The 23,182-nt window shown below is 41.2% G+C and overlaps 1 long non-coding RNA gene across 1 annotated transcript; it reads right to left on the reverse strand.

Annotated features, from left to right (window-relative positions):
• Window positions 1-1,145: 1,145 nt before the first annotated feature.
• LOC117353975 lies at window positions 1,146-12,832 on the reverse strand. Its single transcript, XR_004538084.1, has 3 exons — window positions 12,705-12,832; window positions 10,583-10,717; window positions 1,146-2,518 (listed from the first exon to the last, which is right to left on the reverse strand). It is a non-coding gene; the product is annotated as an uncharacterized LOC117353975 (long non-coding RNA).
• Window positions 12,833-23,182: the final 10,350 nt, after the last annotated feature.

Genomic DNA, 23,182 nt, shown 5'->3' on the forward strand with positions numbered 1-23,182 from the left:
CAGTTTTGTAAAAGGGGGAGGGGATAGTTTGTGATGACATATTCCATACTAGGCGAAGGTGTTTTCTGTGTTCTGTGTGTTCAAAAGACATGGTTTTCTGTTAGGATTGACGGTGTAGGATTGATCTGTACTAGTCTGGCTTGTTTAGTTTTACAATGGGTGTATTGATGTTGTACTGCTCACTGCAGTATGTAAGATGCTGCCTTTTCCTAGGTACTCATGTGTGACATGTGGCTTGTTACTAAAAATCATGTTTTTCGTACAGATGGGGGGGGTGCCAAAAATGATGGGCCCCGGGTGTCACATATGCTAGGTACGCCACTGACCAGGGCTATTGAGGAGTGTCAGCCCATAGCAGCAGTAGTGAGTATAAGCCTTGTTTGTACCTGTGGGACAGACTCGGAACAGGATTATATAAAAGTTAACAAAAATTGGAATATCTGAAAAAAATAACAATTGAACCACTGAAAATGAAAAAGATCAAGAAGTCTTGATTTTAATTTGAAAACTGCTAGGAACCAATATTGGCTTGCTTCCAAAGTATTTTTAATGAAAAAAGTTATTTGATTTCTTCGTTGTTATTTTTTTTATATATAGTAGGAACCTGGAAGTATGCTATTTGCAAAGCTTTTTATTAGATTTCAAGAAATTTCCAGTGCTAAATGCAATTGAATGCATTTCCTATTATCCTAATTTAAGGTAGAACAGATCCGGAAAGTAGGACAGAGATTATAAGGCGAGAGAATTTACCATATCCATGGAGACTCGAAGCACTAAGATTTTTTAGAAAAGGAAAGAGTAAATTCATGGGAACATTACAGTTTATACATACTGTATTTTAAAGGGATCTATAAAGCTTTGCAGCCAAATATAAGAGCTACAGTAAAACCTTGGTTTGCAAGTGTTTTGAAGACAAGCAAAACATTTTATTAAATTTTAACTTGATATACAAGCAAGGTCTTGCATTACAAGTACATATGTTATGCACACATCACATCATCACAACTGAGCCAATGGTTCTTCTCTCTCTGACACTGCAGGAGTGTAGTGACTGTTCTAAACAAGCAAGGTCTTGCAATACGAGTGCATACAGTATTTTGTATTAAAGTTTTTGGATTAAAGTTTTGTGGAGTTTCCATTATTTATTATGGGGAAATTCGCTTTGATCTATAAGTGTTTTGGATTACAAGCATGTTTTCGGAACAAATTATGCTCGCAAACCAAGGTTTTACTGTATATAAAAATTACACACAGGGATTGATCCCCTAGCATTACCAGTTCTGCAGTCCAATCGTCATCACTCTCAGGAAGAAGGGTTTATGCAGCCCTTAATTCCTGTCCTGGCTTTTAACAGACTAATACAGTTTCAATCATGTTTCCATGTCTCCTCCCCTCCTGTCTCCTTTTTTTTTCTTATATGCCTCCCCCAATGACATTGTTCACATCTGGAAAAAGGGCAAGGGAGCCCACCGAGAATACTCTAACTGATTCCACTTTGAAGGAAGGGTATGAAGACAATAGTGGCTGCCAATGGTTACAAGGCGTTCAGGGCATTTTTCCAAACATGTGACAGAAATGAGGCACATAAGTCACGGCAAAATGTGCACGATAGAGCAAATCAACTTCATGCACATCCAGAAGCTTTTTCATAGCTGACGTCTCTTGGGGAGGTTCCACACCCTCCCACATCTCGTCTCCAATGGTTTCTAAAAATGTTGCAGAATTTTTTTAAAAAGAAAGTTTAAAATTGCTTGGGCTATGACATCCCCAAGTATTTTGTGACACACCTTACCGATATCATCTCTCTTCATATTAACCTGATTCAAGACTGGGTTCAGTCCCAAGCCAATGTTGGTGTAATTTAAACACCAACTTATTGTAAACCAGTTCCTGTCTGAGAGTCTCTCACTCTTAAATATAGCCGAGGGTTACTCTCTTCAGCCAGGAAACAGATGTACATTTTTTAAGTACATACTGTTTATTGGCTTTTATAGAGTGCAATAACAAAAATAAAAAACAGATGTACATTTAAAATAAACTTCACCCAAACAGACAAAAACAAGAGGCGAAATAAAATATATATTAAAAGAATAGTTTATTTAGGGCTCCTTTTACTAAGCTGCGAAAGTGGTTTTAGCGTAACGCTTAGCGCGCGCAAAACTGCCACGCATGCTAGACGCTAACACCAGCATTGAGCTGGCGTTAGTTCTAGCCATATAGCACAGATTTAGCGTGCATGGCAATTCTGCGCACGCTAAAAACACTATCACAGCATAGTAAAAGGAGCTCTTAGTAGCCAGAAAATATTGTATTCTTAATTTTCTAGATAACTAAACGAATCGGTACTTTCAGATGTAATCAATACTGGTCCCAAAATTTTCCTCACAGATTTCTGCAAACAGGATTTCTTCTGTTGCAAGCACGTAAGTATCCAGTCCTTTTATTCTTCCGTTGGGATCCGTTGGGTACCTTTCTTCCTCTCCTGGCCCGGAATAGCTTCTTCCACGATACAAACTCCCTAACAAAAAAAAAAAACATAGGAAGCAATTTGAAGGCTATCCCACCCACAAAAGTATCTTAACCCTTAAATCTAATCTAATCTTTGGTTTATATACCGGGTCATCTCCCAGTGGAGCTCAACTCGGTTCACATAAAATTAAGACTAGAGTACATAGCAGAAAACATAGGAGAAGGAAGAACTAATTAAAAACTAAAGTTTCATACAAAATTATCTATGTAATACAACAATCTGATCTAAGTTTATATAAGAGATCAGATTGTTGTATTACATAGATAATTTTGTATGAAACCCTAATCTGTATTATACGTACAACGTATCTGTATCTTGACTCATTAACATTTCTTTTTTTTTTTGTACTTATTTTATATTAAAATCAATAAAATCTTCGAACTTAAAAAAAACCTAAAGTACATAAGAAAAGCATAAGAAAAATAACTATGATATTATCATTTTGTTGAGGCTGTAGTTAAACCATTGATAAATCAAATATTCATGTACCTGTAAATCAAGATTTTACTCCAATAAACATATTCCAAAGTATAACTGATTCCCTTGAATTGCCAGAACAAATCAATAACTATCTCCTTTACATAACTTCTTACACTGCCAAAAAGATACTTTAGAAGCTTTTTTTCTAGCACCAGCTAGAAAAAGAAATACATTCTTTGTTATTGCTTTAATGACAGATGAGCTCTATAATCCGATCCAAAAATGACACAAAGGGCTCCTTTTACAAAGGTGCGTTAGGGCCTTAACGCGCGGAACAGCGCGTGCGCTAGCCGCTACCCCCTCCTCTTGAGCAGGCAGTAGTTTTTCAGGTAGCGTGCGCTATAGTGCGCGCTAATCCGGTGCGTGCGCTAAAAACGCTAGCACACCTTTGTAAAGGGAGCCCAAAGTTTCTACATAACCAAATCCAATAAAATACAGCTTCTCAACTAAACAGGTTTTTCAAGTTGTTTTCTGACCAAACGCAACCACAACCAACCTGTTCTTCAAACTGCTAGCCACCCAACTCCCTCCTTGGCAGTTTTAGAACTTCACAGCACTGCTCACTTCCTGGAGAGAGCTCTGCTGTCCAGAATTCTAAAAGTGACACATACAGCTCAAAATTTTTAAACCTACAGGAATACCTATTTTAAAAATTTTATTTATGACCTTGGTTACATTATCTGCATTCTCAGCCTGGATGCTGACTAATAAACTCTGGATAAACGGGAAGAAATTGAAGATTCTGGGAGGAGGTCAGGGTATTCCAGAGTTGGTGGTGAAGCCAGTAGCTGAGGAGTTAATTCACAAGTTTCAGATGGGAGTACATAATCTTGATATCATTCTGGACTTGAGATTTACTTTGGACTCCATTTCCAGGAAGTTGCTCTTGTTTACTAAGCATTAGTGATGTGTATTGAACATTTCAGCTGTGGTATTTGTCGGAAGATGTGGTCAAACACATTTAGCATAGCTGGGTTTTAACAAAGGTTAAACAAATTCCTGGAGGCAAGATCCACAAGCTATTATTAGCCAGGTAGATTTGGCTGAATATAACAAGGAATGGACCTACTCTTTGGGATCTTGCTGAGTACTGATGCAAGGGTGTAGCCACAGGGCGGGCATTGCCCACCCAGTTTGGGCTCAGGCCTGCCCATCCAGCAGTCACAGGCCGCCAGCAGTAGTTCCTAAATGTGGCTGGTGGCTGATCTGGAAGCCTTATCTTTTAATCATTTGCATTCTGCATCAGAGGGAAGGCTTCTGGGTCAGGCGCTGGCAGCATGTAGGAACTGATGCCGGCAACCTGAAGAGAAACAGAAATGCTGCAAGGGCTGGGGGTGAGAAGGGAGGAAAAGAGAGATACTACATGGGCTGGGAAGGGAGGTTAACAGGTTTCCTGGAAGGTGTGGAAAACATGAGATTCCTGATCTTGAGCCTGTCAATTTAAAGGTGCTGACCACTGTGGGCTAAATCTGGCAAATATTCAGTGCCAAACCTACTGAGTCAGAGGGGCCTTTGTAAGTTATTCAGGTGCTCACTGATATTCAGACTGGCACTTGAACAAGTAGCTGGATAATTAAAGGCATATGGGGCTTTAAAGGACAGAGATAGGGCTAATTTTATAAACCATTTTTCCTGTGTCAAGCCTGTTTTACATAAAGGACTTTAATAAAATTGTACCATACTCATAAAAAGTATATACACATGGAAAGTATGGGTCAGATTCTATAGATGCCACCAGACATGGTTGTCAATCAACTGCTAGGCGCCATTTGTATAATCATGACCAATGGCACCTAACTCAACTTAGGCATCATAAAGTTAGGCACTAGTAAATTAGGCCAGGGTTTTCTTGGCCTAATTTATAGACACCTAACACCAATGCCTACTGGTGCCTAAGGCAATCCATGCCCAAACTTTGCTCCTAACCATGCCTACTTTTTGGGTAGATGTAGGTAGACACCTTGGTATAGATGCCTACATGGTGTCTACCAAGTTAGGTGTCTAGCTGAAATTTTTTTTTTAATTGGTGTTTAAAGGCACTGTTTAGTTAACAGCAACAATAGAACCAATTAAAAAATTAAGTTAAGCTCCTATATCGGCTAGGCACTTTTTATAGAATTGGGGCCCTATTTTATGAAAAACAGCATGAAAGTATTTTCATGGGTATAGTTTGGTCTGTGAAGAGGTTTCAAGGCACTATCATATTTTACACATATATAGAGTAGATGTACAAGGGGCCGCTGAAAAGTTCTTAGCTCAACCAACAAAGTTGGGGCAGTCTCCATTGAGGCTGATTCTACAAACGGTGCCTAAATCGGACAATGCCTATAAAAAGGCCGTGTGTCAATCATACTTAGGTGCTGTTTACAGAATCTTGGCTAGCGAAACCTGTATAAAAGCTTAGACACCACAAATGTAGGCGAGGGTTTTAATGACCTACATTTCAAGCACTTAAGTTTTTTGAGAATCGCGCTTAGTGGCACCTAACTCACACTCCGCCCATAAAAACGCCCACTTAGGTGTTAGGTGCCACTAAACGCATTGCGATAGGCATCTATCTTTTATAGTATCGGATGGGTGCCTATCGCCCAATTAATTGTTTTTTGAAACAATTATTGAGGCTGTTAAGGGTATTTTGCCAATTTGGTTAGGTGCCTAATGGACATCTAACTTTAGGCACCCTTTATAGAATCAGTCACGTACTCCAGCAATTTTCCATTTTATCGTTCCGTATGATAGAGACTTACAAGATCATGAAAGGCATAGAGAAAGTGGAGAGGGACAGCTGCTTAGGGTCTTCAAAAGGATTATAAAATAATCTCTTCAAATTAGGGCTAAAAATGTAAGAGGTCATAAACCAAAAAGAAAAAAAAACTCTCCGTTGAAATTACACCAAAACAACAGTGCCAACAAAGTCTTTCGAGTGAAAGAAAAAGCCTCAGATAACTGGAGAGGTGAACATCACAGGCAAAAAAAAACTTTCGCTAATAGAAGACTATAAGGTGAAAAAACAATGAAATTTTAGTGAAAAAAATGGTAGCACGCGCTAGCCAAAAAAACTACTGCCTGCTTCAAAGGAGGTGGTAGCGGCTAGCGTGCGCTAAAACTGGTAGCGCACCTTTGTAAAAGGAGCCCTAGGTTTCTGAATAATGACTACGAACAACGTGAACACAAGATCAGGACCGACGATCGTTTCATGGCAACTGCCACTGCTTCAGGGTCACCGAATCAGCTAAACGTTCAGTAGATAAGTTGTCAGTTCAAAATTTTCTTCCTCTGCTTACCAGCATAAACTGCAGAAACATGAACAATTTAACTGCACTTGGAAAGGACAGTAGCTTCATTTTAGATGGAACATGGAACTAATCCAAGGGTGTTTCTTGGAGGTTTCATTGGGCTAGATTTCATGGCTATATGGTGTTTCTTAATGAAAATTTGATGAAAATAAAAACAGGAATTCCTCAGTGTTCTTCCAGGATATACAATCCACACGGGGCTTGTGCCCAGAATACAAATATTATTGAATCTTTTAACAATTTTTCCAACATGTGAAAGCAATTAAAAAGAAGCATTTCAAAAACCAGAAACATACCTTTATCCTCCAGTGAAATGTTCTGAAGAAAATGAAATTTTAGAAAGACATAGTCAAAATACTGCTGTTAAGCAAATTGAATCCAAAATATGTGCTAGTCCCTCCCGAGTGATTTTGAAATCACTCACAGAACGGCAAAGTCTGTAGATATTTTCAACCAATGGACTTTGCATTAATTTTCAAAGTTGAAGTACCGGTTAGTTTTACTTAAAAAATTACTGTACCTAAGGAAAATGTACCTGTACACAGTTGCACCTCCTGTTTGTGTAAATTCTTTGTTCATGTACGGAAATAAAGCCCAGCTATAGTTTTGAAAATACAACAAATATGCATGCTGTATCATCACTCCTATACCCCTAATCGAATTCCAACTGTAGGTCAAAATATGCCTGTTATTGTGCACTGTTCATATACATCTGCTCACATGTACCATAGGATGAGCAATGTGCTTGTTTGTCTCTCCAAATCCAGATTGAAAAAGGCCTACTAATGTGGAATTATTTATAATTTGATCTATTTGTTTCTTATTTTAATTGTTTATTTCCATTTAATTGTTGTTTATCAACGTGTAAAAGAATATAAATTAATAAAGAAAAAAGAAAAAGGGCTACATTTTCTAAAGTAAAGAAGCTAGAACCCTTTTTACTAAGCTGCAGCGAAATCTAGGCTTAACGTGTCAATTAGAGATTGACACAGTAGTGGTTATCACAGTTACCATGGTAATGGAGAATTTTTTTTTTAATCACCTGTGAATATCATAGGAATAGTAGACCCAGTGATATAGTAAGGGGGGAGCGGGGGGGGGGATGTTCATTCTGGGCGCCGCTTGCTGGTCCTCCTCGTTCCTTCCCAATACCCCTGCCGTGCACGTGCGCCCCTTCCCTTCCCTCGTACCTCTTTAATTTTCCCAGCATGAGCAACATCACGAACCTGCTGCCCGCATCGGTGTCGGCTCTCTCTGATATCACTTCTGGGTCCCATGCCTGGGATGTGACATCAGAGGGAGAGCCGACACGATGTGGGCAGCAAGTTCATAATGCCGCTCGTGTTAGGAAAATGAAAGAGGTATGGGGATAGGGAAGGGGCCGCGTGTGCAGCAGGGGGGGGTCAAGATGGAGCAGGGAGGTGGAGAAGAGGGAGGGGGAGGGGCGCCACCACCCCTCACTATGCCACTGGATAGACCGTTCTGTGGTAGTGTCGCAGGAATGGGAGCCAATATCATGGTATTCTTGCAGTAAAGGGGATAAAGGCTGGTCCTCCTGAGCCTCAGTGGGCCCTCCACAGGCTTTCCTTAAAATCCCTGGTGGTCTAGTGTCCCCTTCAAGGGCAGAAAAGAACCCCACTCTTTCCTGCCCATTCTGCTCGGCCAAGTGACCCTGCTTTTTCAATATGGTTGCTCAGACTTCCTGCGGCAGCCTCGTGAGCCTGTCACAAAACGTCTCAGGAGCCATTTTGAGGAAGTGGCAGAGGTAGTGGTGGGCAGAGCAGCCGTAGCAGCGTTTCTTTCCTTCCCCTGAAGAAAAGCATAGTGGCAGTAACACAGAGGCAGCCCGCCCTGGGCAGCGCCTCCAAGGTAAGATCAAGCCAGCCCAGGTTATTAGCAAGTCCTCATCTGAAATAGCAGGTTCAGTTCTAGAGACCATGGAGAAGGTCTCCCAAGTGACAGCCAAAATGGTGCAGCCTATAAATATTTTTAGCAGAACAGTCGTAGCTAAGGAACTAGGGATTTGCACAGAAATAAAAAAATCAGATTGTTTTCACCCTTAATTCCCAATGTTGAGGGGCATTGTTCCAGGGGACAAATCCCTCTGTCCCATTTGATACTGGGCTTCTTTTACAAAGGCTAAAATGCCCCGCGCGATAGCCGCTACCGCCTCCTCTTGAGCAGGCAGTAGTTTTTCGAGTAGCGCGCACTAATCCGATGCGTGCGCTAAAAACGCTAGCGCACCTTTGTAAAAGGAGCCCATTATCTTCTGTACAAAAAAAAAAAATGCGGGATAAGCATTGCTAACAAAAACAAAATAAGATGCCTCCCTGGATGTAATTTGTACACACTAGTGAAAATAATGACAAATAAATATGCTATTAAAAGAAAATCAGTATTTTCTTCTGTCTGCATGGCTTTGCTGTTAATTTTACAGTAATGTCAATAAGCTGGATATTGACATCCCCATCTGATTTATTGGACATCCACAGCAATAATCAGCGCTATCCTTGAGCACTGCAGGTTTACCAGGGATTTTCCTGTGTTAAATAGCTGCATTAAAGCCATCACACTAAGAAGTGTGATCAGCATGCAAATGCACGGAGATTGTCAGAATAGGAAACTCCTCCCAATAAGAAAACAAACTGTATTTTTTAGGTGCTGCTTTTTTATTTTTTAACGTCCCCCTTAGTGCTGAATCATTATTGTAGCTCTTGATTCTAGCACAGAAATGAAAGGGTCATCTGAGGTGAACTGCAGTACTTTACCTCAGAGGACCCTGATAATCAAACATTTCCAGATGTCCTGGATAGATCTTAGATGTCCAAGGCTAGACCTGTTTTAAAAGCATCTAAGTGCCAAAAAGATACCCAAACTGACCAGATGACCACTGGAGAGATTAAGAAATGACCCCCATACACTCCCCCAGTGATCACTAACCCCTCCCACCCCCAAAAAATCTGAATGAAACAGCACATACCTGTCTCTAGAACAGCAGCATCTGGTATGGAAAAGCCTAGTAGAGCTATACACAGGTGTCTTAAGTAGTCTGGTGGGCGGGCTAGTGAACCATAGAGAGGAGGATCTAGGCCCATAAGCCACTCTAGCCACTACATTTATGGTGTAAAGTGTGAGACCACCAAAAAACCCTACTATATTGACGTATTGGTACCACCTGCAGCCATAAGGGTTATTGGGCTGGTAGACAGGTGGGTATACTAGGTTTGAGGGGAGTTTTGGAGGGTTCATCAGAAATGATAAGGGGATTAAGGTGAGATGTATATCTGGCACCCTTTATGTGAAGTTCACAGCAATGCCCTTTAAGGTGCCCCACTGCTTTTTTGGCTTGTCTGTGTGGCAAGTCCATTACATTGCTGGCTCGTCTCACATCCAAATAGTCTGGACATTTTGAACTTGTATGTTTATGTGGTTGAAAATTGCGAACAAACCCCCCACCCTTTTTACTAATTTGAAACAATTTTTTTTTAAAATTCAAATAAGGACAATAAAAGAGAAACACATCAAAACAACTCTCCTCCTAATACAAGAGCCAAAGCACTAGAAAAACACCACAATCAAAGTTGTGTGCCCCCCCCCACCTCCCCACTCCCCATAATTCCAAGATCTGTATTCCAAAAACAACTAACATAGTCAGTGGGCTTGGACTCTTATAGCCCACTGTCAATATAACAAGCCCTCCACCCCCTCTCCACCCCTGGTCCCCTCAAGCTTTATATAATAAAAGAAAAAAAAAGAAAAAGACAGAGAGAAAAAAACCCACATTAAACTCCTCAAGCTCATCCAGTACCCCCTCCCCCTTTGCATCCAATCCCAACCTCAAAGGGGAAGCATACCCAACCCCACACACCCCCTCATAAAGAGTTCAAAATATCACTGCGGGCCCTAGGGGACAGCGACTGAATATAGGTGTCCCCCTCTTTTACTAAGGTGCGCTAACTGATTAGCGCATGCTAAACACCAAAGCGTCCATAGAATAACATGCACACGTTGGTGTTTAGTGTGCGCTAATCGGTTAGTGCCCTTAGAAAAAGAGGGCCTTCGTTGTACCACAGGGATAATCGAAAGTTTTACGAGGCTGCCTGGACAGAATTTATACGTTGTGACTTAGGCGATCTAAAACCAGGTCTAAGTGCCCAGAAGGTATCCAAAGTGAGCAGATAACCACTGCAGGGACAAAGAACATGCCCCCACACAGTCTCCCAGTGATCACTGAACACCCTCCCTCCTCCACCCACCACCATAAAAACGTACATACCTGCCTCCAGAGCATCAGCACCTGGTATAGGAAAGTCTAGTAGAGCTGCACAGAGCTGGCTTAAGTAGTTTGTGGGGTGAACTAGTGAACCATAGAGAGGAATGGAGCCACTTGAATAGATACTTGAACGGCAATCTGAAAAACGATTTTCACACTGTATGGCATGTTCTTAAACATTTGAGCTTGTTTTACTTCTGGCATTAGCCATGCCTACAGTAGTGTTAGGTGTTGTAAAGTGCCTCCATAGGTGCGATTCCGGCACCATTATTTTAGACACCTTGAATTTTCTTTTAAAAGCTCTTTTAAACAGGGTTTTGCGCTTAACTTAGGCCCTTGTAGGATGCCTACCAGCACCTAAGTTAAGGCACCATTTATAGAATATGGGCCATAGTGTTTACACTGTAAAAGGGCAATTTTAAGAAATGCTAATAAGAATAAGCATAAACTTATTTTATACCTGTTAAGTGAATTTAATGAAACAGAAAGTTTGATTAGGTCTCTGTAATGAGATAAACACACAACAGACAAGTTTAAAGAAAGACTTTCAAGAATGCTTGGCAGATGTTATAGTCTTGATGATGATTGATGAGAAATCCTTGTTTTTATACACAGAAGGATATATAAGAACCTGAAAAAATTCAAGATTTTTTTTTTTTTTTAAAGAAGGTTTGAGAAATGAAAAAGAGACGAGAAAGGAAGAGAATGAAATTTTGTAAAACCTACCTGGGAACAGAATCTTTGTGGAGATTCAGACATCAGTTTCTCAGACGGCAATTTGCAAGTTCAGTGTGACATTCAACTTGATGTTTTTTTGACAAGCAATTAAAATGATAAACTTATAATACCTACTGGTAATTTGTGTATATTTGGCTACCACTACCATCAGTAACAATTCAAATTTGGTTCACTATTTTTGTCTCCTTCTAGAGTGAAGGAAAAGACTTCAAGTGCTCATATTAGCTGGGTTACACCAGATCTCAAAGCAAGAAGCAACCACAGTAGTTAGACAGTTTGTTTAAAATTAGCCAAAGGATTACCGGTACCTTTTATTTCAGCATGTTCCAGTTCAGAACTGACCTGGAGCAGTTAGATCCCTATCTTTGAGAGTCTTCTTTGTGGATAACTGTTGTTAGACAAGTTTCTGCTGAACAAGAACGTGCGCTGGTAGGGCTAGTCTCAGTTAGGGTACTGGTCTTAGACCAGAGGGCCGCCGCGTGAGCGGACTGCTGGGCATGATGGACCACTGGTCTTATGTTCTTATGGTCTTATAATCAATTGTCAGGAATAAATCATCTTGGATACTACCAGACCGCTTAGACCCTCTTTAAACATCTGGTGTTGCGGGATGTAGTCACTAAGACTTTATCCAAAAAAGACATCTTCGACTGTCCACGTCAGGCAGTTAACTGAGCAAAGATAACTGTTAAATTGACCTCAAAATCCAAAAGGACAAGTCAACATCCCCAGGTGCTAATAGAGCTCCTATAAAGGGGTACATATTTTAATCCTCGGCCAGTTCCGGAAGATTAACCCAAGGTTTTAAAAAACTCCCAGCGTATAAGGTAGAAAAACCCTTAGGCTGAACACCGGGCTCATGTAATGCTTAAATTTAAACTGCCCATGCATGGCCTTGTTTCACACAAAAGGCTGCATCAGGAGAATATCAAATCTCATATCAAACGCTCGTAGTCCAGTAGCAGGATGTAGTCAAACTTCAAAACAACGCAGCCACAAGTTAACTTTGGACAAACAGAAAGCGCTTAAGACTTTACAACAAGATCTGTCCATAGTCATTTGTAGAGCACTGTGGCAGAGTCAAGTGCAGGTTTTCATGGAACCCTGTGCACATTCACCCAAACACATAAACACGAGCAGCAATATTGCCAAAAAGTTCTTTATTCACTCAAATAAACTCTCTAAATCCTGTTACCTCACAGGATCAAGCACACAAGGAAGAGTCTCTTGACCAAAAAGTTCTAAGAGGGGTCTTTAGCTTACTGGACCCAAAACATGGACCATGGCTACCCCAAACACAGTCTTTCCTCAGTCAACCAACAGAGTCTGGCCCTAGCCAAACCTTAAAACAAGGCTCACATGTAATCAGCCAAGAAATTTGGTTTACCTCAGCCAAGTAGAATGTAAGGAGTATGCTGGGGCTATTTCTTTGGGAAGTCTCTTGCTGTGGGACCTCTTCCCAGAAACCTATCCAAATGATAACAAGTCTGGGGCAGTAGTACTCCTCCCTCCTGAGTCCCACCCCTCTGATTCAGAAATGAGCTGCAAAGCTCAGGGATTCTGGGACATGTAGTTTTCACTAAACAATACTCTGTATACTCTCTTTCAATTTTTTAAGTAGAGACCAGCAATGAGTGCTCCTTCATCTAACTTATCTCCAACACTCTTAAATCTTAATTGTATTTTATATTTTATAGGGGAGGGGCCTCATCCCCATGCACTGCCAGTAAGTTAACTTGTCAGCCGCACTAGAAAGGGAAGCAACCTTATTGCCCTTCTCCCCCTCCTGCCTAGTGTTCTAACGAGTCCCAAATCCAAACAAAGAAGTAAAGAAACCTTAACACAGGCAGGGACACTTGTTCATTAAATCCAAAACAACGAAACAAAAAAAAACTTAGCTCAGGCAGGGGCGCTAATTGTGTTGTTCAGATGATAAATTTCTTGCTGTCTTTGTTTGGTTCGCTTCCCGAGGGAGGGAATGAGAGAGAGAGGAAGACGATGCACATGGGGTGGAGGAGAGAGGAAGAAATGCTGTGCAGTGGTGGGGAGGGGAAAAAGAGTGCACTTTGTGTAGTTTAATTTTGTGGTTACCATTATTAATAAGATTATATTGTGTGTATAAGAAAAATGAATGGAAGGAATGGTGTTTACAATTAGTACTATTATTATGGGGGTGAGGTCTGGGGAGGAACTTGGGAAGGTCTGGGGCAGGGTACAGGGCGGAGCTTTTGGGGCCCCACCCCTCAAACAAAAATAACATTCTGCTGCCTATGACTGGGCTTGATGGCCCTTCGGTCTATCCCAGTATGGCAGTTAATGTTCTTATATCATTATTCTCCATGGCTGTTACTGAATATCATAACAGCCACAAAGAACCCTTTGCTAATGCATTACAAGAGCTTATTTGAATTCTAATGAGCATTCCATGTAATGCACAGCTGGGAAACGCGTTGGGTCCCAGCAGGGTCCGAGCTGCTGTAGCCTTACTTTCCTGATTGGCTTAGGCACTGACAGGAAAGTAAAGCTACATCAGTACCTAACCTCACCGTTAAATGCCCCCATTCTAGTTAAAAAAAAACAAACAAACCCCTACCCACTGATCCCTCCCCCATCCATGTCCATCCCTTTTTTCCAAGTCAGCAGGAGGGATATAAATTTTTGTATGTTGGAGAATAGAAAAAAATGTATCTGTAATGCAATAGGGTTTAAACAGTTATACCCCCTCCCCAATGAAAGATTATGGCAGACCAGAGTCTCATCTCTTGATGGCCCTTGATAGCCTACTTTGATGGCCTAGTGAGGAAACTGGAAAGGAGGGAGTGGGCATCACTCCTGCCAGTATGGCAGCCTGTTCAAAATGGTTGCCGTGACCTCTAGCAGCAGCCTTGTGGTACATAGGTAGTAGAAGTCGTGCTCCACACAAGCCATGCCCCCTAAAAAAGAAACACACTGTTTGAATAAAGTAATAAAAACAATAAATACTGTACATAATTTACAAAACAGTGATAATATTTATAAAACAATATTATAGAGGATATACAAAGCAATAAAGACAGTTCTCAGATGTTTTGGACTGGTCTGGTGGCAAGATACAATTGGAGCAATATTCAGCCTGTGGCGGTCAGTGTTGTTGTTTTTTTAATGTAGGCAATAAATTGATTTAATCCCAGATATTATGTGCCAGGCCATATCCCACTACTGGCACTAAATATCTCGGTTTTCAATGCTCCCCAGAATTTATTTGTCTAGCGAGCAACTATATGGGCAAGTTAGGACAGCTCTTTCTGCAGTCCTATTTGCCTGGATTTTTATCAGGACTCTGGCACTGAATATTGGCTGTACCCGGATAACTTCCAGTTCTATCCTGACTCTGATCCCAGTTTGCCCCCAGTCACAATGATCAGCAGAGATATTCAGCAGCAATCTCTGGTTAAGTGCTACTGAATATCTGCTCCCAGCCTGATTAAACTGGGCAGAAGATTCTCCTGTTTGGTTAAACCATGCTAAACATTGACCCCAGCATTTTTCTGATGCAGCTTCTGTTTTTCTTGCTTCCCCCAGGATTATATAAAGCCTTTTTTGCTCATTCTTTTGCAGGAAGACTTTGAATTTTTCAATTAGTTTTGGGAAATGTGCATCCCTAATTCACACTGTGCAAGATGAAAAGCATTTCTGTTTCTATTTCTCCAGTGTTACCGAGTCTGGCTTCTTAGGAATTCCAATTCAGCTTTTGTCTGCATGTTTCTATTTCTAGCCTGTGGCCACTTATTCTGTACTTGGTTTGGGTATATCTGTGCTTTGCATGTGTGACCACGGACATGTATTTAATCTATGTTATTTATATGTAGAGATCTATAGTGGTCCACTTCTGTGTTCCAAGCTCTGCCTCCCAAGAGGAGGTACTATTGTTATTCTAGAGAACATTTCAGTGTTTGCGTTGCCTGCTTTTGTTGGCCAGGTTATAACTATATGGGTTCTTGCTGTTGTAGGCATTTGAATTTGTTTATTCCAGAATGTTATATTACTTCACAGGGTGCCTACCAGTGGAAGAAGTTTGTTTATTTAGATTTATTAACCACCTTTATGCAGAGCCGGCATTAAGGGAGGGCAAACAGGGCAGCTGCTCTGGACCCCCAGTTCAAGGGGGCCCTGCAGTCCAGGCATCTCTTCCCCTTGTCAGGCCATCTCTCTCCCTTCTCTTCACCTCCACGATGCTTTTCAGAATCAAAGTTTCTGCTGTCAGAGGAGCCATGATGCGGCAGCTATCCTCACAAGTTGCACGTGGCTGCCACAAAGCATCTCCTTTGACGCAATCTACCCAGGCCAAAACAGGAAGTTTCATCAGAGGAGAAGCTTTGAGGCAGCCGTATACAACTTGTGAGAATAGCTGCCATGTCATGGCTCTTCTGAGATTGAAAACTTTGATTTTGAAAAAGTGCCAGCTAAGGTGAGGGGAAGGGAGAGAGATGGCCCGACAAGGGGAAAAGGTTGAGTGGTGCTTCAGGTTTGTGTGGAGAAAGATGGGGGAGATGCTGGATAGAAATGGGGGGAGGAGTAAGAAAGGGGAGCAGACCCTGGAAGGAGAGGCACATACTGGATGGAAGGAGGGGATAAAGAAAAAAGGGCACATGCTAGATTGGAGGAAGAGGATAGAGTTAGTGAGATACTGGAAAGGGGTGAGGGAAAGAGGTGGCAAGGTGTAGGTAAACTCAGTGAAAAGAGGGAAATTGAGGACTGGATCATAAGAAAGTAGACAGAGATAGAAAATAAATAGAGAAGGAAGACCATGGAATAAATGAAAAGGAAGGAGAGAGGAGAGGAGAGAGAGATACCAGAGCATGGGGGAGGAGACATATACCAGATTGGGAGAGGAGGAAAGGAGGAGAGAGAGATGCTAAAAATTGCTGGGGGGGAGAAAGGAAGGGAAGGGAAGAAGACAGAGATACCAGACCATGGGGGGAGCAGAAGGAAGAAGATGGATGCAGACAGTCTCTGGAAGAGGCATAGAAAGAGAAGAGATGCCATATGGAAGAGGCAGAAAGAGGGCAGACAGTGGATGAAAGGAAGAGAATGATGAGAAGATAGGGAAAGCAGAAACCAGACAACAAAGAACATAAGAATTGCCGCTGTTGGGTCAGACCGGTGGTCCATCCTGCCCAGCAGTCTGTTCATGCGGCGGCCCTCAGGTCAAAGACCAGTGTTCTAAATGAGTCCAGCCTCACCTGCGTACGTTCCAGTTTAGCAGGTACTTGTCCAACTTTGTCTTGAAAACCTGGAGTGTATTTTCCCCTATAACAGACTCAAGAAGAGCGTTCCAGTTGTCTACCACTCTCTGGGTGAAGAAGAACTTCCTTACGTTTGTACGGAATCTATCCCCTTTCAGCTTTAGAGAGTGCCCTCTCGTTCTTCCTACCTTGGAGAGGGTGAATAATCTATCTTTATCTACTAAGTCTATTCCCTTCAGTATCTTGAACGTTTTGAACTTGTCCCCTCTCAGTCTCCTCTTTTCAAGGGAGAAGAGGGATATCAGGGGGAGGGTGCTCTGGACCCCGGCATGTCTAAATCCGGCCCTGCCTTTGTGAAGAGACTCTCCCAAGGAGGTGTACAGAAGGTTTATATCATTGTTTTTATTCTATCTATTCATTCTTATAGGTGGACATAAATAATAAAACTTTAATGTCTGAGATGAATTATGATTCCATTTCTACATACAATAAATCAACTTTCAAGCCTACCTCAACACTCATGTCATCTTTTCCCCACAAAACAGCTACACATTTACAAATAAATATTACTCTAGCATAAGCAACAAGAAACCAAATTTTCACTAAAATTTTGGCCTCTCCAAACAGTTCTGGAATGATCATATAGGGAAAGCCCTGAATGATCATATAGGAAAAGCCCTGAATAAGCAGACCTTAGCCCCTTATCAAAGCTGGAGGTGCCCATTTCTCCTTGAGATTTTGAGCATTTTTTCCCATGGTGAGTATTAAGGAGAAGCATTCTAATGCTGCTATCTGAATTCATTGTTTAGAGCAGTGTTCTTCAACCTTTTTATACATATGGACCAGTGGAAATAAAATAATTATTTTGTGGACCGGCACTGGTCCGTGGACCTGCACTGGTCCGCAGACCGGCAGTTGAAGAGCACTGGGCTAAGTTGTGTGCCAGACCCCCGCCCATCTCCGCCCCCAGACCCCGCCCCCATGATAGTATTAATTGTAACACTATTTTTTCCATTCATTTTTCATATATGCACAAAATATAATCTTATTAACAACACATGATGGTTAATCTCAAAATTAAACTACACAAAGCACACTGTATGCTTCTCAACATTCATTCCTACCAGAACACAGATAACCCCTATGCAAATATGGGACCACAAACTAAAAGTACTAATATATACAAACAAAACCCTAAGATTCAAGACTCTGCATGCAGTATAACCCCTAGAGAAAAAGAGACAAATGTATTTCTTCCTGAACAATGCAAAATATAGACAGCAGATGCAAATTCTCAAAATTGATACAATTCAATCACTAAATTGAAAATAAAATCATTCCCCCTACCATTGTCGTCTCCCTCCCTCCATGCTGTGCCTCAATTAGATACCTCCCTCTGCACGCATCTGCTCTCTGACCTCCTTGTCAATGTGCCATCCCTTCATCATGGCAGTTGGGTGAGGCTGGGTGTCCTGCCCTCTCTCGTTTACAAGCAATGCCTTGAGAAAGCCAGCTGTCACTCTTGTGGGTGGGAGATAAGAGCATATTATTTGTACCATTGATGATTATTAAGTGTTATATTTATTGTTAATTTGTTTGGCTATATTGTTACACTTATTGTAAATTTGAAAATGAATAAAGAATTAAAAAAAAAAAAAGAAAACCAAAATCACCAGACAACAAAGGAAGGGGAAAATTGCTTACAGTCCTATAGGTGCAATTTTACCACTTTAGAACCCTGAAGAAACGATCTGTGTAATTGTGAAATGTTGGCCATCGTCAGCTACTCACAGCAGGGATTTACTCCCACTGTTAGTTCTTTCTGCATACTGACAGAGGAGCGAACAGCAACCTAGAGCAGCGTTTTGCAGCACGTTTAAAACACCAAAAGATAAGTCACATTTGCTTTTGAATTCTTCACTGAATGTACTGTGTTTAGACACTGCTATATGATTAACCAGTGCACTTGAAGTATGTAAACTTTTCTGCAACGCTAGTGGGTTTTTGGCCAATGATAAAAGCATGGGGGAGAGCAGTTGAGTGCTGTGCTCTCTCTCATAACTCTGATGCAGGTGTTTGCCCCATTACTTCTGAGGCCTTTTCCTTCTATAAAAGAGTTCTTGTAACAACTTTGGAAGTTATTTCACTGTTTTTTTTGATTCAAGGTATATGCTTGGCACATTTAGTACCTAGAAAATGTATAACTGGAGGTTTGATTAGTTTTGCATGTTACGTACTCCGGTTCCTCTGTTCTTGTTTTGATTATTTAATATGATCTTTAGCATATAATGCCACTCTCCCTCCTTTTCTTCTTGTGGGCAAAAAAAGCTGTTGAAGGATTGTTGGAACATGATACCCGATTCCATTTTTTCCCACTGTTCCAAGTTGCCAGGAAGACTTTTTTTTTTCTGGGTTTAGTTTTTGTCTAAATTGTTTCATCCAGGTATGTGAACTCTAGGGGAGACCAATGTGTAATTTGAGAAAGGGATGATTTATTTTATTTTATTTAAAAATGTATTACTCATGCCATCCTCTAGTTCTGTGCGAGTTACAGAATAACATTCATAAAACACAAACAACAAAATATCACACATTTGGTACAACAGCACTATTACATTAGGGATTTCTGTTCCGCCATTACCTTGCAGTTCAAGGCGGATTACAAAAGAATTATCAAGGAAGTACTGTATTACAAAAAGATCTTACCAAAAAGAAATTGGGTGATTTTCAAAAGAGAGTAAGAGATGTGTATGGCTAGTTGTTTAGGGTAGTTGGCTTTAGTGAGAGGCGGTGTTTGAAACTTGCGGCGTTATTTCCTTTTTGGGGATTTCTTGAAGAGTATGGTCTTTATTTCTTTTCTAAAAGTTTTATAGTCTAGGGATGCTTACTAAACAACCTTCTTGCTATCCCAAAAATCAGGAAGAAAAGCATCTGAATAACTCCGTCTTCAGGAACTTCCTAAAATTTAGTAAAGTCGCTGCTTTCTTTACTTCAAGAGGTAGATTGTTCCATAATACCGCACCCTGAACTGCTAACATTGTTCGTTGACAGACCCCCCCCCCCCCCCAGATTTCACCTGTTTCAAGGAGAATACCTCCAAACACAGTCTGATTGCAAATTCCTCACCGGTTGATATTCAGTAAAGATGCCACTTACTGCTGATGGACATTGTGAATGAACTCATTTATAGATGACTGTGATATCATCTGCTTAGCAGAAGCATAGAAATTCGTAATGTGCCAGTAGATAGAAGTGTGGCGTCATGAAGACAGCTGCTATTTATAAAAACCTGTGATGCGAACTGAAAATTGATCCACTCACTCACTCATACTTAGGTGCCTAAACTTTTGAACATTAATTACCTTGTTTGTGCCTGATTATTTGGATATATTGAAGCCTTGTGACAGCGTGGCTTTATCCAAAACTAAAAGCAAAATTCTAAATCTGGCATGCACGAATGCACAATACTGAAACAGGAAAAAAAAAAAAATTAGCTTTCAGCAGCCATTGGCAGCACCTCAAAAAGATTTCTGAGAAATGCTTTGGGTCTAAATGCATCCTCCAGCTAGGCAGGCACTTTTACCCATTTCAATAGAAAATTTACTTTTTATTTTACCTTAATAGGTGTTCTTAAAGCATATTCCCAGTTGCAAATGAAGGAAATGTAGCAGTGCAGGCCATCATGGCTCTGATGGGAAATGTTGTCAGGGTTTCCAATAGTTTGGTTTCTTGCTCTCAGCAAACAAAGGAAACATATATTGTTAGAACAACTTTAATGGAAGGGGTCAACTGCAAACATATCCTCCGTAGAACGGAGGGAAAAGGATGCAAGACAACCTTTTTCACAAAGTATGTCCGAATTCAGTTCCAACTACAAAGATTACAGATATCATTTACAGAAAATGAGTGACTCAAAAAATAGCAAGCATATCACTCTTTATAAGGCTATAACAGGGGTTCCTAATCATTTCTGGTTCCTGCACCTCTAGCTGATAATAAAACCCTCTCACTCTCCTTTTAAACCAAGACCCTCATTTACTAAGGTGCGCTAAGCGTTTTATCGTCTGCTAAAACAACGCGCACGTTAACCTCTAATGCATCCATAGGATAACATGCATGCGTTAGCATTCAGCGCGTGATTAGCGTGGGCTAATATTTATCACGCACTAAAAAGCATAGCGCACCTTCGTAAAAGAGGGGGCAAGCATCCACTCGTAGTGACTACTGACAGCTACATATGCTACTGAAAATGCTAACACTGCTAACATTTCACTAAAATTATAGTGATACGCAATTATACCTCCAATAAACTGTCCTAATGACAATCTTCACTCTATTTAGAAAGTTCCAATAAACTGGTCGCTGTACCTCAAAAAGGACATGGCGGTACTTGAGAGAGTCCAGAGAAGAGCAACTAAGCTAATAAAGGGTATGGAGGACCTCTCGTATACTGACAGACTGAAGAAGCTGGGGCTTTTTTCCCTGGAAAAGCGAAGACTTAGAGGGGACATGATAGAAACCTTCAAGATCATGAAGGGCATAGAAAGAGTAGACAGGGACAGATTTTTTTAAATTATTGGGAACCACAAGTACTAGGGGGCACTCAGAGAAATTGAAAGGGGGAAGGTTTAGAACAAACGCCAGGAAGTTCTTTTTCACCCAGAGGGTGGTGGATACATGGAATGCGCTACCGGAGGATGTGATAAGCAGGAGCACGCTACAGGGTTTCAAAGAAGGTTTGGATAGGTACCTGGAAGACAAAGGGATTGAGGGGTACAGATAGGAGTAGAGGTAGGTTATAGGGATAGGATTAGAGGACTAGAGACAGTTACATAATTAGTCAGGGACACTGTTCAGGCAATTAGGCCTAATGAGCCGCCGCTGGTGCGGACCGCTGGGCAAGATGGACCTTTGGTCTGCCTCAGCGGAGGCAACTTCTTATGTTCTTAGGTTCTTAAATTGCTTCAGATTTCAAGATCCTTTTCCGCTTCCTATTTGACCTCTTTCCACACCCCTTTGGGGTGTGATCATCACTGGTTAAAACCCTTTGGATTTAACAGCTTGAACTAAGTAGCCCACACTATACTTGGGTTTGTATTATATTTCACAGTTTTTCTAATTCTGCACACTTGTGTTCTGCTAAATCCCCTGTTAGTCCGAAATGGACGCAAAAGAGTTCAAAGTAGACACAACTTAGTATATTACCTAGGAATCAATACATGTACAGTAAAATAAACCTTAATTTTTACAATTCAACTTTAACAAAGAAGAGCGACTAAGATGATAAAGGGGATGGAACTCCTCTCGTATGAGGAAACAGTTAGGGCTCTTCAGCCTGGAAAAGAGACGTCTGAGGGGAGATATGATTGAAATCTACAAAATCCTGAGATGAGTAGAACGGGTCCAAGTGGATCAATTTTTCACTCCATCAAAAATTACAAAGACTAGGGGACATTTGATGAACTTACAGGAAAATACTTTTAAAACCAATAGGAGAAAATTTTTTTCACTCGGAGAATAAAGCTCTGGAACGCGTTGCCACAGGTTGTGGTAAGAGCAGATAGCATAGCTGGTTTTAAGAAAGGTTTGGACAAGTTCCTGGAGGAAAAGTCCATAGTCTGTTATTGAGAAAGACATGGGGGAAGCCACTGCTTGCCCTGGATCGGTAGCATGGAATATCGCTACTCCTTGGGTTGGCCAGATACTAGTGACCTGGACTAGCGACTGTGAGAACGGGCTACTGGGCTTGATGGACCTTTGGTCTGACCCAGTAAGGCTATTCTTATGTTCTTAACATCTTGTCCCATCTAAAACTCACAAAAGCAAAGTCTTCAAATTACAAAGAACTTATAATAATCATGCTTGGTTATCAATGAATAAAGGAGATTATTTCACATTAAGTCAACTTAGCAAGAAAAAGAGGACCTGCGCAGAAGATGTCTTATATCTAATCTCTCAACTATCTGGAAAATACAAGATCATATAGTTTTGCAATCTTATCCCCCTTTTTGCAAAACTGCGCAAGAGGTTTTTAGCACCGGCCAGTGTACTGAATGATCTGCGCTGCTCCGGTCTTAGTTTTACTCTGAAGCAGCCACTTAGCTCTTTGTCGGCACTCGATGCTGGGATGTGGTGGGCATACAGAATAGGAGAATCACCTCCACGAGTCAATCACGAATAAGCATGACTGCTGAGGATTTCAATTTAAGTTTCTTCGTTGGAGCGCTGCATGAGCTTATCACATGCTTCTTACATAGAGTGGGCCAATGTCTAATTGGTGTTTCTACTGGGCATAAGACTCCTGATGCAGGCCGGTTGGGTCGAAACATGTACGTATCGAGTCACTGAGTGAATAAAGCAGAGTTGTGAGACACACCAGCTTACCTATTTTCTTTGGACATCTCCACTGTTAATTCGTTTGGGATGTGGTAGGCACCAGCAAACTTTGGAGATTCTCACTTTAGAGAACATAAGAAGCGCCATCTCCGGATCAGACCTTTGGTCCATCAAGTCTGCGATCCGCACACACAGAGGCCCTGCCAGGCGTACACCTGGTGTAATTTTTAGTCACCCATATCCTTCTATGCCTCTATATCTTCTTTACCTGGTTTCCTCTGGGACTCTACTGTCTCAGGTGTGT

Source organism: Geotrypetes seraphini, chromosome 2 (assembly GCF_902459505.1).
Source record: "Geotrypetes seraphini chromosome 2, aGeoSer1.1, whole genome shotgun sequence".
In the NCBI taxonomy this organism is placed as follows: Eukaryota; Metazoa; Chordata; class Amphibia; order Gymnophiona; family Dermophiidae; genus Geotrypetes; species Geotrypetes seraphini.